Source organism: Taudactylus pleione, unplaced genomic scaffold, assembly GCF_031769625.1.
Source record: "Taudactylus pleione unplaced genomic scaffold, aTauple2 ptg001990l, whole genome shotgun sequence".
In the NCBI taxonomy this organism is placed as follows: domain Eukaryota; kingdom Metazoa; phylum Chordata; class Amphibia; order Anura; family Myobatrachidae; genus Taudactylus; species Taudactylus pleione.
This window is the reverse complement of record NW_028286386.1, coordinates 4644369-4660289: the sequence shown is the minus strand read 5'-3', so window position 1 is coordinate 4660289 and position 15921 is coordinate 4644369. Positions and strand designations below refer to the sequence as shown.

Here is a 15921-nt window from a genome sequence, read left to right as displayed (position 1 = left end):
CTGGGCGCAGCCATTACCCCTCAGGCATTGGAGAAATTTACAGCCGGCGGTATAGACGGGATAATTATTACCACCTGGCTGCCGGCACTGGAGCTTCCAGGTAAGTCTAGAATTAGAACAAGAGGAAGTAGGAGGCAGAGCTTCCCCCTGCCAGCCTGCCAGGTCCACCCTGGATCTGCCACTATTACTGAGTCACAATGCGCAGGTGGCACAACATAAAGTGCGACTCCGGGTAACCTATAAATACCGGGAGTAGGTGTGAGATCCCCTATTTACTGTCCGCAGTATCCTGTGTTAGAGAGTGTCCTGTTGTTCTGCAGCAGATCCTGACTGACCTGTTATTGTCCTAACTACGTGAACTTGAAGGAGAGGAGGAGAAGGAGTGGAGAGAGAGAAGGAGATGGAGAGAGGAGGAAAAGGAGAGGAGGAGAAGGAGCAGAGAAAATGAGGAAACTGATCTCCGAGTCTCTGCCAAAGACACATGAGGGCGACACCTTGCACCGTGTCAGAGCCGGCCCTAACCGATTTGGTGCCCTAGGCAAAATTTTGGATGGTGCCCCCAGCAGATAATCCCACCACCAAGTTTAGTGCTTATACGTGGACACCAAAAATAACACATTGGTGATTGACTTTTGCACACACACACACACATTTTATATATATATATATATATATATACACAAACAAATATCTGCATGTGTAAACATACAGATCAGTTATGTAAATATATGTATGTATGGGTCCTGCTGGTGCGCAAGCAGGGGTTTGCATTGCGATGGTGTGAAACACGGGACAGAGGTAGATTAGAATTACCTGTATCCCATCGTAACCAAGTATTTGCAAACCCCCCTTTCAAAATCCTGTGTTTGCCACTGGTTTAGTGTCTATTCAATGCAATAAAATATTACTATGGTATACATCTAATCAGTGTAATTTATACCAAATGCCCCATGAATTGTTCAGTAAAAGTCCTAATTAATAAATGGAAAATCTTGATTGACTTCTTCTTGATTTGATTGAGTATTCTCCAATGACACCGAGGGTGGCCTATGTCCCAATGAACAGATACCTTGGTCTATGTGATGGTAGACCATATGAAGAAAGCACCATCAACAGAATCCTCTGGTTAGGTATTGGACAATAATATTTAATAGGCCACAAATGACAGATGTATCAGGCCTGTAACTAGAAGTGCGCGGATGTACAGACCGCAGAGCCATCCCACGGCGTATGCTTCTGGCTGCAGCAGTGCTGCCTGTAGTGTCCCGCGGACACTACAGGCAGGCACCCTGCCATAGTTACAGCTGCCTGCACCAGCTTCAAATGCTGGTGGCTCCGCCCCTTAATGCCTGACATCATGATGTCATGCACAAAAGGGTGCAGGGTTGGCACAGGATGCTCAGAGCCCTAGTTACGGCTCTGAGAAGTATACACAACAAAAACAAATCCATACCAACAAACAATTTACAGATATATACTCTTAATTGATTGAAGTTAACGGGGTGCTTAATACGATAATTAAATATCACATACTGGTCACTGCAAAGTTAATAAAGCTGATGGACATACGTCTCTAAACTCCAATTGAGTTAGTGTGAGTTGCAAACTGAAACTGGAAAATATTCATATTTAAGATGGAGTGAAAAATGACTTTTATTGTACAATTCATGGGGCATTTGGTATAGATTACAGCGTATACCGTCTATCTGCCACTGATTGGAGGCACCACAACAAAAGTTTTATGAAATCTCCTACATATAGTTATCAAGTGAGTGCAACCACCAAAAGGGGAACATTTATTATCAGTTATATATCAGTACTCCAATAAATATTCTTCTATTGATGGCGTCACATTACCTTCACTTTCACTATATATATATATATATATATATATATATATATGTATATATGATCACGTGAAAGCTGGCACTCCGGGACTTGGTATAATCAGAAAAGAGGCGATGCTGTAGCAACGTTTCGGTTTTTAATAGCAAACCGTCATCAGGCATTAATAGCGTTTGCTATTAAAAACCGAAACGTTGCTACAGCATACCAAGTCCTGGAGTGCCAGCTGTCACGTGATCCCGTTTAACCCTTCTCTGGCTGGAGCACCTGGGCCCGCTGTTCTAATGGTATGGTGAGTGCCGGATTCAAGCTGTTGTTGTTATATATATATATATATATATATATATATATATCTCACTGTGTAAATAGATATATATTTACACAGTGAGATATACATATATATATACAGTGAGATATATATATACAGTCAGGTCAATAAATATTGGGACATTGACAGAATTTTCATATTTTGGCCTCTATTCACCACCACAATGGCTTTGAAATGAAACAAACAAGATGTGATTTAACTGCAGACTTTCAGATTTAATTTGAGGGTAATTACAACCAAATCAGGTGAACGGTGTAGGAATTACAACGGTTTCTATATGTGCCTCCCACATTTTAAGGGGCCAAAAGTAATGGGACAAACTAAACAATCCTAAATCTAACTTTCACTTTTTAATACTTTGTTGCAAATCCTTTGCAGGCAATTACAGCCTGAAGTCTGGAACGCATAGACATCACCAGACGCTGGGTTTCATCCCTGGTGATGCTCTGCCAGGCCTCTACTGCAAATGTCTTCAGTTCCTGCTTGTTCTTGGGGCATTTTCCCTTCACTTTTGTCTTCATCAAATGAAATGCATGCTCAATTGGATTCAGGTCAGGGGATTGACTTGGCCATTGCATAACATTCCACTTTTTAGCCTTAAAAAACTCTTTGGTTGCTTCTGTAGTATGCTTCGGGTCATTGTCCATCTGCACTGTGAAGCGCCGTCCAATGAGTTCTGAAGCATTTGACTGAATATGAGCATATAATATTACCTGAAACACTTCAGAAGTCATTCTGCTGCTTTTGTCAGCAGTCACATCATCAATAAATACAAGGGAACCAGTTCCATTGGCAGCCATACATGCCCACGCCATGACACTACCACCACCATGCTTCACTGATGAGGTGGTATGTTTTGGATCATGAGCAGTTCCTTTCCTTCTCTTCTCATCACATCACTCTGGTACAAGTTTATCTTTGTCTCATCTGTCCATAGGATGTTGTTCCAGAACTGTAATGGTTTTTTTAGATGTTGTTTGGCAAACTCTAATCTGGTCTTCCTGTTTTTGTGGCTCACCAATGGTTTGCATCTTGTGGTGAACCCTCTATATTCACTCTTGTGAAGTCTTCTCTTGATTGTTGACTTTGACACATATACATCTACCTCCTGGAGAGTGTTCTTGATTTGGCCAACTGTTGTGAAGGGGTTTTTCTTCACCAGAGAAATAATTCTTTTGTCATCCACCACAGTTGTTTTCCGCGGTCTTCCGGGTCTTTTGGTGTTGCTGAGCTCTCCGGTGCGTTCTTTCTTTTTAAGAATGTTCCAAACAGTTGATTTGGCCACACCTAATGTTTTTGCTATCTCTCTGATGGGTTTATTTTGATTTTTCAGCCTAATGATGGCTTGCTTCACTGATAGGGACAGCTCTTTGGATTTCATATTGAGAGTCGACATCAACTGATTCCAAATGCAAATGTCACACCTAGAATCAACTCTAGACCTTTTACCTGCTTAAATGATAATGAAATAACGAGGGAATAGCCCACACCTGTCCATGAAATAGCTTTTGAGTTGATAGTCCCATTACTTTTGGCCCCTTAAAAAGTGGGAGGCACATATTGAAACCGTTGTAATTCCTACACCGTTCACCCGATTTGGGTGTAATTACCCTCAAATTAAATCTGAAAGTCTGCAGTTAAATCACATCTTGTTTGTTTCATTTCAAAACCATTGTGGTGGTGAATAGAGGCCAAAAGCTGAAAATTCTGTCAATGTCCCAATATTTATGGACCTGACTGTATATATATATATATATATATATATATATATATATATAATCTCACTGTATATACATATATATATCAATCAGCTGCTGAGATGAATGTGCAGGGAACACTACAGAATAAGGAGGAACTGATGGGGTTTTGCAGAGTCCAGGGTCAGGGTGACCCCTGGACTCTGCAAAACCCCATCAGTCACACTGGCATTTATACAAATCAGACACTTTGTAGCTAAGCCATAGAGCAAGTAAAAAAAACATTCAGGCAACCGACAGCTTAAAAAAAACATACTGTACCTCCTTCCTTTACTTCTCTGTCTTCCTGCTCAAGCATTTCTCCGTTGTTCTCTCACTCTTTAGTCTGCCCCCTCTGTGCTCTTTGAAGCTGCAGCGCGCAGGCTGCCTGGGAGATCAGACGTGATGACACATGACCCTGACGTTGCTCTAGCCTCTCACTCACTCCCTGACGTACAGCAAGCAGAGCGATGCACGGAGCTCAGGGTCACAGTCTCTCCGGCTCCCACTTGAGTTGATCAGAAGCTGCAGGGGGAGAGAGATTAAGAACCTGAGCTCCCTGCATCGTGGATTGGATAGATCGCCGCTGCCCACATTACATAAAAGTCCGTCCACCCGAAATTGATAATTATATCCAGCCTCAGTGGTGCCCCCACTGCTCAGATGCTGCCCTAGGCATTTGCTTATTCTGCCTATGCCTAGGGTCGGCTCTGCACCGTGTCATCCAGATGCCTGGTTTCCCTCTGGACAAATCTTCTGACTCTACACAAAGTAAATTGCTAATTGTAGCCGAAGATTATTTAATGGAAAGAATTAAGAAAGGCTTTAAGCGCTCAGCTTTCCTTCTTGGGCAGCTGTACTTCGAAGAGAATTGGTATGATGAAGCATTGACCCTGTTAACAAGAAACCTAGACAGGGATTACCAGGCTCTATGCCAGGCCGGTGTGATGTACTATTCTGGTCTGGGAACTCCAGTAGATCATAAGAGAGGAGTGGTGTACATGCTGAGGCTTGTCCACTCCACCAGCCCTGATGCAGATCAGCTGAAAGACACTGCGGCATACAACCTGGGCCACGCCTGTTACCATGGGTTTGGTATGCGGCGCTCAGAAAAGAAAGCAGAGAAGTGGCTTATTGCAGCCAACAATGGAAATCCGAAAGCCCAAAGCGTTCTCGGCATGTTATACTCAGACCGAGCGCAGAGGTACATGAAGAGATCTTTATTCTGGCACTCAGAAGCCTGTGGCAATGGAAACCTAGAGTCACAGGGAGCGCTTGGCAAGGGTGTAAAGAAAAGTCTGGAGAAAGCTGAGGAATGTCTGAAAGAAGCAGCTGAGCAAGGAAATGTCTATGCCCACGGGCAGATGGTTGGATTCTACTACTGCCACAAAATGTACACACTGGCATTCGAGCTGGCAAAGCAGGTTGTACTCTACGAGGAGGACATTGACAACATAGCAACTACCACAGAGTGTCTTCCCGAATTCATCACCAAAGGCATATCAATGGCCAATTTCTGCCTGGCTAGATGCCTTGAACATGGTTTGGGTGTACAACAAGACCCAGCAGCTGCCAAAAAATATTACATAAAATCTCACTGTTTGGATAGAGAGTTGGCCTTCGACCTTTATGTCGACCTTTATGTCATCAGTGGCAAGATCTAGTGATGAATGTCTGCATGCCTTACATCAGTGCTTATAAATAAAATAAAACTTACACAAAATGTTGATTTGTGTAATGTTTTCTTTACGTATAACTTTTAGAGATTTGAGGGGAGCATCTTATTATTTAAGTCATTGATAAAGGTTGGTAATATACTCCCATGTAATGTGTGAATCACAGGTACAGTGCAATGTGGCATATCTATATAATAATCGTGTATCTGACCTGAGATTGACATATGCAGTAGGAGCTGCCCCTCCCGCCCGCCCCCAATGGCTACTGCTGCAATGGAGACAAGACAAGTTAGTGCCTGGGAGTGATCTGGTGAGAGTGGAGAACCCTGCAACTCCAGAACAGAACAAGTATAAAAGCAGTCATGGGATGGAGCCAGGGCATCTTGGGTAAAAAAAAAAAAAATTAGTTATTTGATATATTTTACCATCTGCTTTTACAAATTATTTTATATAAGCAAGCACTTCTGTTATTTCCCATACACAACCATCAAATACCACCGCATGAAGACGACAAAGACACTCCTGAAAACCAATGGCAACATCACAACTGTTACAGATTCCTAGGCTGTTCCGTGTAAGCCCCTAGAACCCAGGCTAGCGAGGTCTTCTGCCACTAACAGCCACCCGCTGTTCCCTTAAAACTAGAAGACTGGTACTTAAGTGGCCACCTGGACTTAATACTCGAAGTAGTAGAGGTTTACACTGATTACCTTCGGAAACCAGAGAATAGCGGGAGATCCTGGAACTGGTGAGGAAAGTCAGTAATATGGCTAAGAAGCCGCTGGTGCGGCTATGAGAGCCAATGGTGCAGTTTTGTACGCCAATGGTGCAGCTAAAGCCGGTAGTACAGTTTGAAAAGTTGATGCAGTGGCTTGGAAGCCAGTGATGCGGCTTTGAGAGCCGATGGTGCGGCTTTGTATGCCAACGGTGTGGCTTTGAATGCCGATGGTGCAGCTAAAGCCAGTAGTACAGTTTGAAGAGTTGATGAAGTGGCTTGGAAGCCAGTGATGCGGTTTTGAGAGCTGGCAACAGCTTGGAGGCTGACGGAGCAGCTGGAGAGACAGTGGAGCGGCTTGGAAGCCAGAAGCAGCTTGGAGGCTGGAGAGACGGTGGAATGGCTTGAGAGCCGGGAGCTGCTTGGAGGCTGATGGAGTGGCTGGAGAGATGGTGGAATGGCTTGGAAGCTGGGGAAACAGCATAAACTACAAATAGCAGAGATGAGAACGCTGACCATGCAGCAGAGCCGAGAAAGCCACAAGGAATGCTATAGTCGGCGAGGCGGCAAAAGTCCAGCATTCACAAATAGGGGAATGAACCAATCATGCCATGTTGTGGACAGACGTGACATCCTGCGGTGTCCAGATCACCTAGAATCCGACGGAACTGGAACCATACTCCCAGAAATAGGTACATTACTAGAAAGAGACAAGTCATGACCGCGACTTGTAACAACATTATCCACAAACAAAAATGTATAACCGGGCAGCACAGATGATGTAATGGTTAGCATTACTGCCTCACAGCACTATGGTCATGGATTTGATTCCCACTATGGCCCTAACTGTGTGGAGTTTGTATATTCTCCCTGTGCTTGTTTGGTTTTCCTCTAGGTACCCTGGTTTCCTCCCACACTCCAAAAGTATACTGGTAGGTTAATAGGCTCCAAACACAAGTAACCATAGTGTGTGTGTGCATGTGGTATGGAATATAGATTGTAAGCTCCACTAGGGCAGGGAATGATGGGAATGGCCAAATATTCTCTGTAAAGCACTGTAGAATATGTGTGCGCTATATAAATAACTGGTAGCAGTAGTAGTAAATAACTGAATAGAAGAAAGGAAACATTCATACAGGGATGTATAGGCCACATACAGAGAAGATAATGTGAGGATGCCTGTTTCACCTCTCCGAACATACGGAGGAGTAAGGGGTAAATTTACTAAAGTGAGAGTTTTTAGAAGTGAGTTTTAAAAGTGATATTGCCCATAGCAACAATCAGATTCTACTTAACACTTAACTAGCACTTTCTAGAAGATAATAGCTAGAATCTGATTGGTTGCTATGGGCAACATCACTTTTAAAACTCACTTCTAAAAACTCTCACTTTAGTAAATTTACCCCTAAGTGTCAGATCCACATATAGATATAGGTATACTTCTTTATGGGTATGTGCAGTACAAATTTGCTGTTCTTTTACATTAAACAAAGCGTCTAAGTCATTGTTAGCTTCTGCAGGAGCTGGGACATGATGACACAATTCAGTTCACCAAATGTCTTGTTGCACCCACTTGAGGATGAGAGAGAGAAGGGGAGAATGCAGAAACTGTACTCAGAGTCTCAGACAAAAGGGAGACACATTGTAGAGTGTCAGCTAGAAACCTGCTTTCCCTCTGGACAAGGTAGAAGGTGAAACATTTTCAGGTATAGATGTAAATATTTGGTAGATATAGCAGAATTTTGTGTTTTTCTAAAGAATTAAGAATGAGTTTAAGCTCACAGCTTTCCATCTTGGACCACTTTACTTTGAAGTTGAATGTTAAGATCGACGCATTAGCACAGTTTAAAAATAATTCAGGGTAAGGATTATCAAGATTGTATCAGGCCATTGTCATCTATTATGATGGTCCTGGAACTCCAGAAGATCAAAGGAGAGGAAGGGAATAGCTGCCAAAGATTGTCAACTCTAGCAGCTATGGCACTACACGCCCAAGGTACGCAGCGGCATACAATATGTGCTGTGCGTGTTACAAAGGCTTTCGGTTGCATCACTCTGATGAGAAAGCAAAGAGCTGGTGGCTTATTTCTGCTGACAATGAAAATCCCAAAGCAAGTTTTAAGGCCTAAGTATGCTTGGCATGTTCTACCAACCAGCGACAAGAATCCCAATTTCTTTTGCCATTCAGAAACCTGTGGCAATGGAAAACTACTAATCTAGAGAAACAGGGAGTTATTGGTGTGAAGTACATGCATGGACTAAGAATTAAGAAATGTCTGAAGAATGCATGGGTGTGGCTGATGGTCAGCTGGTCAGCTACAACCAACATATATACATACTCGCAGCTGAATTAGCCAAGTATCTTGTACAATGTGACAACATTGACCAAATAGCAGCAACTACAGACTGCCTTCCTATATATGTAGCCAAATGCCTACACCATGCCTCGATCATGGTGTAGGTATAATGCCAGAACCCAAAGCTGCCAAACAACACTACAGAAAGTTTTGCTCCTTGGATCGAGATGTGGCTACCTATCTGCACCTTGTTGGGGCAAGATATAGGGGCCTATTTATCAAGGTTTCTCTAGCAGATGAAAGTTCAAATACTACAATTACTGCATGTTGTTTTAAAAAAATAGTTTTTTTGCTATTGACAAAGCTTGTAATGGTATATTTTTGAAGATTTTATTTGCATTAATTATGGCTTCATAAAATAAGGATTTATTCATTAATTAATGGTTTTTGTTATTTTTCACAATTTATCACACTTAACACCATCTGGGGCTTGCGTTAGCTGTTGTGCAATAGCTGTTTTTAATGAAAGATAGGGGATGTTTTTGTTCCCTTCGTCTGCTGCTCCTCCTTGTCCCAGTGGGTTTCAAGGAAATAGACTTATAGCAGTGTGGATATTTACTGGCAGAAATAATGTTATTCAGGAAAAATTTTCAGGAAAATTTTGATCATTCTTCAAAATAGTATTTTATAGATATTTTAAATGAAGCACTATATAAATTATTAAATAGTTTTATTGGTTTATTTTTATATAACCATAGTCCAAATTTATATTCTGAACACAGATAACTTTATATAAAGGAGTACTTTTTGTCCTACTACCTTTGTGTAATATATTTGACATCTTACCCTGGTATTTTACTGCTGCATATGTCTAATACCAACTTGAAATATTTAACCTCCACTCTTCATTTTGAAAAAGAGAGAATATAGTTTACTGACACCGACATGCTTGCCTTTGATAAGGACATGCTGGAGGAAATTTATGATGTGAGATTGAGCTGCAACTTCATGGCCAGACGTTATCCCTGACGTTATCCCAACATTATAAAGAACAGCTGATTCTGAGAGGATTCCAGCTACATAACCAACCTACATTAGGGAGGCACAATAACAAATTTTGCCTTAAATGGTGCAATATCTTGAATAAGTTCTCCCAACGGGATGTAGTTATGTTGCCGAAGGATGGGATACTCGCTGTTGAAATCCCGGCATTGGAATCCCGACTCGGGACTAAACATAGGCGCCTAATCACGATGCCAGTTTGTCTGTAAAGCTGCACTGGTATGTGAATTTAATTTCCATATTGGAATTATTGATGTTTTCAATTAGCTAGATAAAGGTGGCTTCACCCCCTGTCTATAGCATAAGCAAATCATCTATGTACCACATGTACATAAATATATGCTTTTTAATATTGGGTTTGCCGAGTAACAGATCCCAAATGGCCCCTTTAGGGGCAAAAGGAGGGGAAGTGGAAGTGTTAAAACGCCCACCCGAATGGGTGGCCAGGACCAGGTTCCAGAAGAGGCATCAACAAAAGGAAGACCTGAAATACAACCTCTCAGACAGGATACTAAGTGAGGTACAAGTATTAAACAAGGGACTCAACTTTATCCCAACAAATTTACATGACAATTTTAAATGGAAAATGAGTTTACATACAATTTTGCAAAAACTTAGTTTACAGGAACATTACCAACGCAATATTCAAACACAGGAGGAAAGCCTGTACACCAAATACCTCAGTATGAAAAGTCGCTCAAATTTTGACCCTGTATCCATAAACCCATCCTTAAAAACTTTTACGAGACTACAAGATGACTCTGTGACCCGCTACACTGCAACACCTCACGCTACCCATTTCAATCTATCCCGGTTGGAAAGAAAGGCACTGTAAGATCTAAGCCATTATAAAGACATCATAATCCGCCCAGCTGAGAAAGGGGGCGGAATAGTGGTACAGAACCTCACCAACTACATGAGGAAGATGGAAAGACAACTGGGTGATACCAACACATATAAAATGAAATCCTGACCCCACTTTCCAATTTAAAAAGGAACTGGATGGCATCCTCCTAGATGCAAAAGAAAAAAAAATACATCAATGTGAAAATCTAACAGAAGCGCTATCTACAGATTATCCAGTGGTACCGGTAATGTATACGGTACTGAAAATTCATAAAAGCCTGGCAGATCCCCCTGGTAAGCCAATCAGCTTTGCCAGGGGGTCATTTTTCCAGCCAGTCTCACAGCTCCTCAATATCATCCTCCAACCCTACATATAGAAACAACCAACTTGTCTAAAGGACACGACAAATGTATTAATACTCTTGGATAATATAAAAGATCTCCCTGATGGGACATTATTATGTGTTGTTGATGAATGTAGTCTCCACACATCTATTCCTTATGAAAGTGGTATGGCAAGTATGGAGGAGTTCCTTATCTCTAAATCAGGTTGCAGAAATGGAACACAGTCTATTTTTACAGCTTTTTCACCTGACATTAAAGAAAAATTGATACTGGTAGTTGTGGGTTTCGCGCTATTGAGTAGTACCTCTAGCAGCAGAGCACCGGAAAGGTATCCCCACCTTCCTTTGTGAATTGAAAATAATAAGATGTGCTGTCTGCGCTCTGAGGTGCTATTATGTCATAAATGGTTATTAAAACTTTGAGGTTTTTATGAGGTATATCTGTTGTGATCTGTGAGGGAATTGTGGATGTTGGTGATGCCTATGCTCGATTGAGAAGCTCCTTAAATTCAAGACTCTATGGGAAATGTCCTGGTGTAATCCACCTCATGAAAGCTGTGGGATGGTAGTTCTTAAAAAACAGCAATCCTGGTGGTATTTACTGGTGGGCAAAAACTTTGGGCAGTATGTTCATCTGTACATAAATTAGAGTTAATGTAATTGTTGTTTCAAAAGTTCTTGAATAATAGTTGGCATATATATGGTAGGTGTATATTCCCCTCTCCAATTGGTCTCTGTCCCAGGAAACAGCCACTCCACCTCAGGGATTCACAAAAACACAAATCGCAGTATCAGGTGCTGGTGGGCACTATGGTGCAGAGGTAAGTAAAATATAGGACTTACCTAGGTCCCGATGTACTCCTGCTGGTCCACCGAACGTGCCTCCTTATGCGTGTGTTAGAGTGATGGGTGTAAAGGGCAAGACAATACTATCCAATTTGCCTGGACAGAACACTAGGTATATGGAGTGGGGATAAAACTCTTTTTATTGTTCTGCACCTAGCCCGGATGGGCAACAATCGGTGTCAGAGATTGAAATATCATAACACGTAAAAAGCTTAAAACATATGAAACATATGGTCTAAGGATGAAAATCAAAAAGTCACATCAGTCAGTAATGTCCCAACGCATTTCATCCCATGTGGGGACTTTTTCAAGGGTAGGTGAACTGTTAATCCCAAAAGCAGGGTTTAAATACCTTGTACAATAAGTCCATCTGTTAATTGCTCCGTTACTTCCGGTTTTTCGGTGTAATCGCGCCCTCTGCGTCATCCGCTAGAGCGTGATCTCCTCCTGATCAGTACAGTGTATGTAGTGTCATGCACATGCTCTGTGAGAAGAGCGCAGACATAGATTAACATGGCAAGGTGTTCCTAAATATAGCTGTAGCGCTTGAGTGATCCTGATCTCCACTGTTAATATAAGTGGAGATAGTGTCTCCTATATGCGGGCGGCCATTTTTGGTGGGTTTTTTTTGTCATTGTTCCCAGTGCAAACTCATGTAATGCTTACTGTGTTTAAATGAGTCACAATATGCTTATTTATGTTTAGACGATAAGCAAATAAACCTAATTGGCGTAGTATTGGATTTAATATGATGTTGTCAATTAGGTTATTTTCTACTGTTAATCTATAAGTAGAGTTATAGTGGATATAACTATGCATGATTAATGCAATAATGTAACCCTCTGTTGATAGGTTAATTAGTCGCTGCATTGTCTCAGCACTCATAGTTTGATATAGATTACAGTAGATCTACTGTAATCTATATCAAACTATGAGTACTACATACACTGTACTGATCAGGAGGAGATCACGCTCTAGCGGATGACGCAGAGGGCGCGATTACACCGAAAAACCGGAAGTAACGTAGCAATTAACAGATGGACTTATTGTACAAGGTATTTAAACCCTGCTTTTGGGATTAACAGTTCACCTACCCTTGAAAAAGTCCCCACATGGGATGAAACGCGTTGGGACATTACTGACTGATGTGATTTTTTGATTTTCATCCTTAGACCATATGTTTTATATGTTTTAAGCTTTTTACGTGTTATGATATTTCAATCTCTGACACCGATTGTTGCCCATCCGGGCTAGGTGCAGAACAATAAATAGAGTTTTATCCCCACTCCATATACCTAGTGTTCTGTCCAGGCAATTTGGATAGCATTGTCTTGCCCTTTACACCCATCACTCTAACACATGCATAAGGAGGCACGTTCGGTGGACCAGCAGGAGTACATCGGGACCTAGGTAAGTCCTATATTTTACTTACCTCTGCACCATAGTGCCCACCAGCACCTGATACTGCGATTTGTGTTTTTGTGAATCCCTGAGGTGGAGTGGCTGTTTCCTGGGACAGAGACCAATTGGAGAGGGGAGGATACACCTACCATATATATGCCAACTATTATTCAAGAACTTTTGAAACAATTACATTAACTCTAATTTATGTACAGATGAACATACTGCCCAAAGTTTTTGCCCACCAGTAAATACCACCAGGATTGCTGTTTTTTTAAGAACTACCATCTCACAGCTTTCATGAAGTGGATTACACCAGGACATTTCCCATAGAGACTTGAATTTAAGGAGCTTCTCAATCGAGCATAGGCATCACCAACATCCACAATTCCCTCACAGATCACAACAGATAAACCTCATAAAAACCTCAAAGTTTTAATAACCATTTATGACATAATAGCACCTCAGAGCGCAGACACCACATCTTATTATATTAAAGAAAAATTACTTCTTGTATAATAAAAGCTTCTACTTGTAGAAAAACGGCTGGCGATGAGGTCCAGTGTGGCCCCATCGTATGCTAATGTATACATGTTCCGGCAGGAAGAACAACTGTTCCTCGGCAAACCCGAGATTAAAAAGCATATATTTATGTAAATGTAGTACATAGCATTTTTAGATTTGCTTATACTGTGGACAGGGGGTGAAGCCACCTTTATCGAGCTAATGGAAAGCATCAATAATTCCTACATGGAAATTAAATTTGCATACCAGTGCAGCTTTACAGACAACTATTTAGATGTACATATCAGCATCTCTCAATGAACCAATGAACCATCAACACTGAGGTATTTACTAAACCGACAGACAGAAACACCATGTTATCTGCATCAAGCCATCATCCCAGATCATTAAAGAAAGGTCTGGCCAGATCACAGATGATGAGGATCTCACGGATTACAAGTCAAAGAGGGAAACTAAGTGAACAATTGGACCAAGTAATCCAGAAATTCACACAGGTTATGATCCCAGACAACTGAGAGAACAAAAGAATGAAGTGATGTGCATCCCAAGAGCACAACTATTAAAATCTAAAAAGATAGAACAAAAGATGGTTATACCTTGGAAAAGTGAGTACACTATAGCCAGCCCAGTAATCAATTGTTCCACTAAGGCTGGGTACACACGTAAAGATTTTCTGTCCAACCATCCAACTAGTTGATTAGTTGGAATGAAAATCTGGTAACGTATGGGAGGAAGTGATGATCAGCAATTTGCACCTAAATGCCAGAAAATAGATGAAAATGGTCGTCAGACAAGTTTGTTAAATGTTTGATCTAAACAATTTGTTCAAACAACAGTTTTTGTCCATTTTCCAGCGTTTGGGAGCAAATTGCTGATTGTCATTTGCTTTCATACCTTACCAGATTTTCATTCCAACCAATCAACTAGTTGGACAGAAAATCTTTAAGTGTTTACCCAGCTTTAGGCACTGTGGCCTGTAGTCACAACAGATAAAGATCTGACAGGCCTCAAACATAAAAAGCCTCTAGCATGTTTTTCCATAGGCAGAAACATCCAAGATATGCTAGTACGTACCGACATTTCCTATCTTACAAATTCACAAACTAGGGGGACGCATATTAAGCCACCAGGATTTAACACCTGTCTAAGTTGCCTAACATGTAGATACATGGATACGAGATCCACTTTCAAGAATCCACACACTGGACGTGAAAATAAAATCAGGCACACGTTGACCTGTACCTCTTCTTATGTGGTATAAATAATCAGATGTCCTAGTTATTTGTCTCTACACAGGACAAATAACTAGATTGTTCAAAGAAAGAATGGCCCTGCACCGCTCCGCGATTTGAGCAGCGCTTGCTGGAAAGAAAATGGAACAACACCTTTCGGGATGCAAGACTCAAGTTGTCCATGTCGAAGCATAAAATCATAGACCACGTACCGCCCTCTAATAGGGGTGGCAATCATGTCAACAAACTATCCAGACTTGAGTCCAAATGGATACTTGTACTAAATAGGATTGTGCCGTAAGGTCTAAATGAAAAGATGCCTTGGAAAGTTTCTTTGTAAAAGATCTCTAGCTGATTGATTAACAGTACAATATAGTTTACTGTATGCATTATTTATAGTACGTCTTAGCTGCATCATTATGTGTTATGCTAACACTAGGAACAGCTTATTGTTTCCTCCTGTTTGAATATAATTATTTCCCAACTGGTTTGATCACCTGCATTCAGGGAATGTGGTAACAGTCCCATTAATATTAGCCTCACCCAGGATAGCTTAATATACTGTATCTATATACTAGTGCCTTCCCCTCTGAATGTAACATGTTAATTGCAGAAGCCTATTTTTATCCCACTGCACAAAAGTGGAAGCAAGGAGGAGGCAAGCAACTACCGACCAGTGAGCCTTACTTCAGTAGTAGGGAAATTGATGGAAACACTCTTAAAAGAAAGAGTCGTAGATTATCTCAAATTCAGAAATTTGCAGGATCTCAAACAGCATGGATTTATTGGGGGCAGATCATGTCAAACAAATCTTATTGACTTTTTTGACTGGGTGACTAAGGAAATAGATAAATGGGGGGCCATAGATATAGCTTATCTAGACTTTAGAAAGGCATTTGACACTGTTCCACATCGCAGACTGTTAAATAAACTGGAAAGCATGGGATTGGATACAAAGATAGTTGAATAGATAAGATCATGGCTGCAGGATAGGAAATAGAGAGTTGTAGTAAATGGAGTGCAGTCTCAAGATTGAAATGTTACCAGTGGACTACCTCAGGGATCTGT

At 41.2% G+C, this 15921-nt stretch overlaps 2 pseudogenes; both read left to right on the top strand.

Moving 5' to 3' along the window:
• Positions 1-444: 444 nt before the first annotated feature.
• LOC148435824 (LRP2-binding protein pseudogene) lies at positions 445-5573 on the top strand (annotated as a pseudogene).
• A 2306-nt stretch (positions 5574-7879) lies between these two features.
• LOC148435823 (LRP2-binding protein-like) lies at positions 7880-8761 on the top strand (annotated as a pseudogene).
• The last annotated feature ends 7160 nt before the right edge of the window (positions 8762-15921 follow it).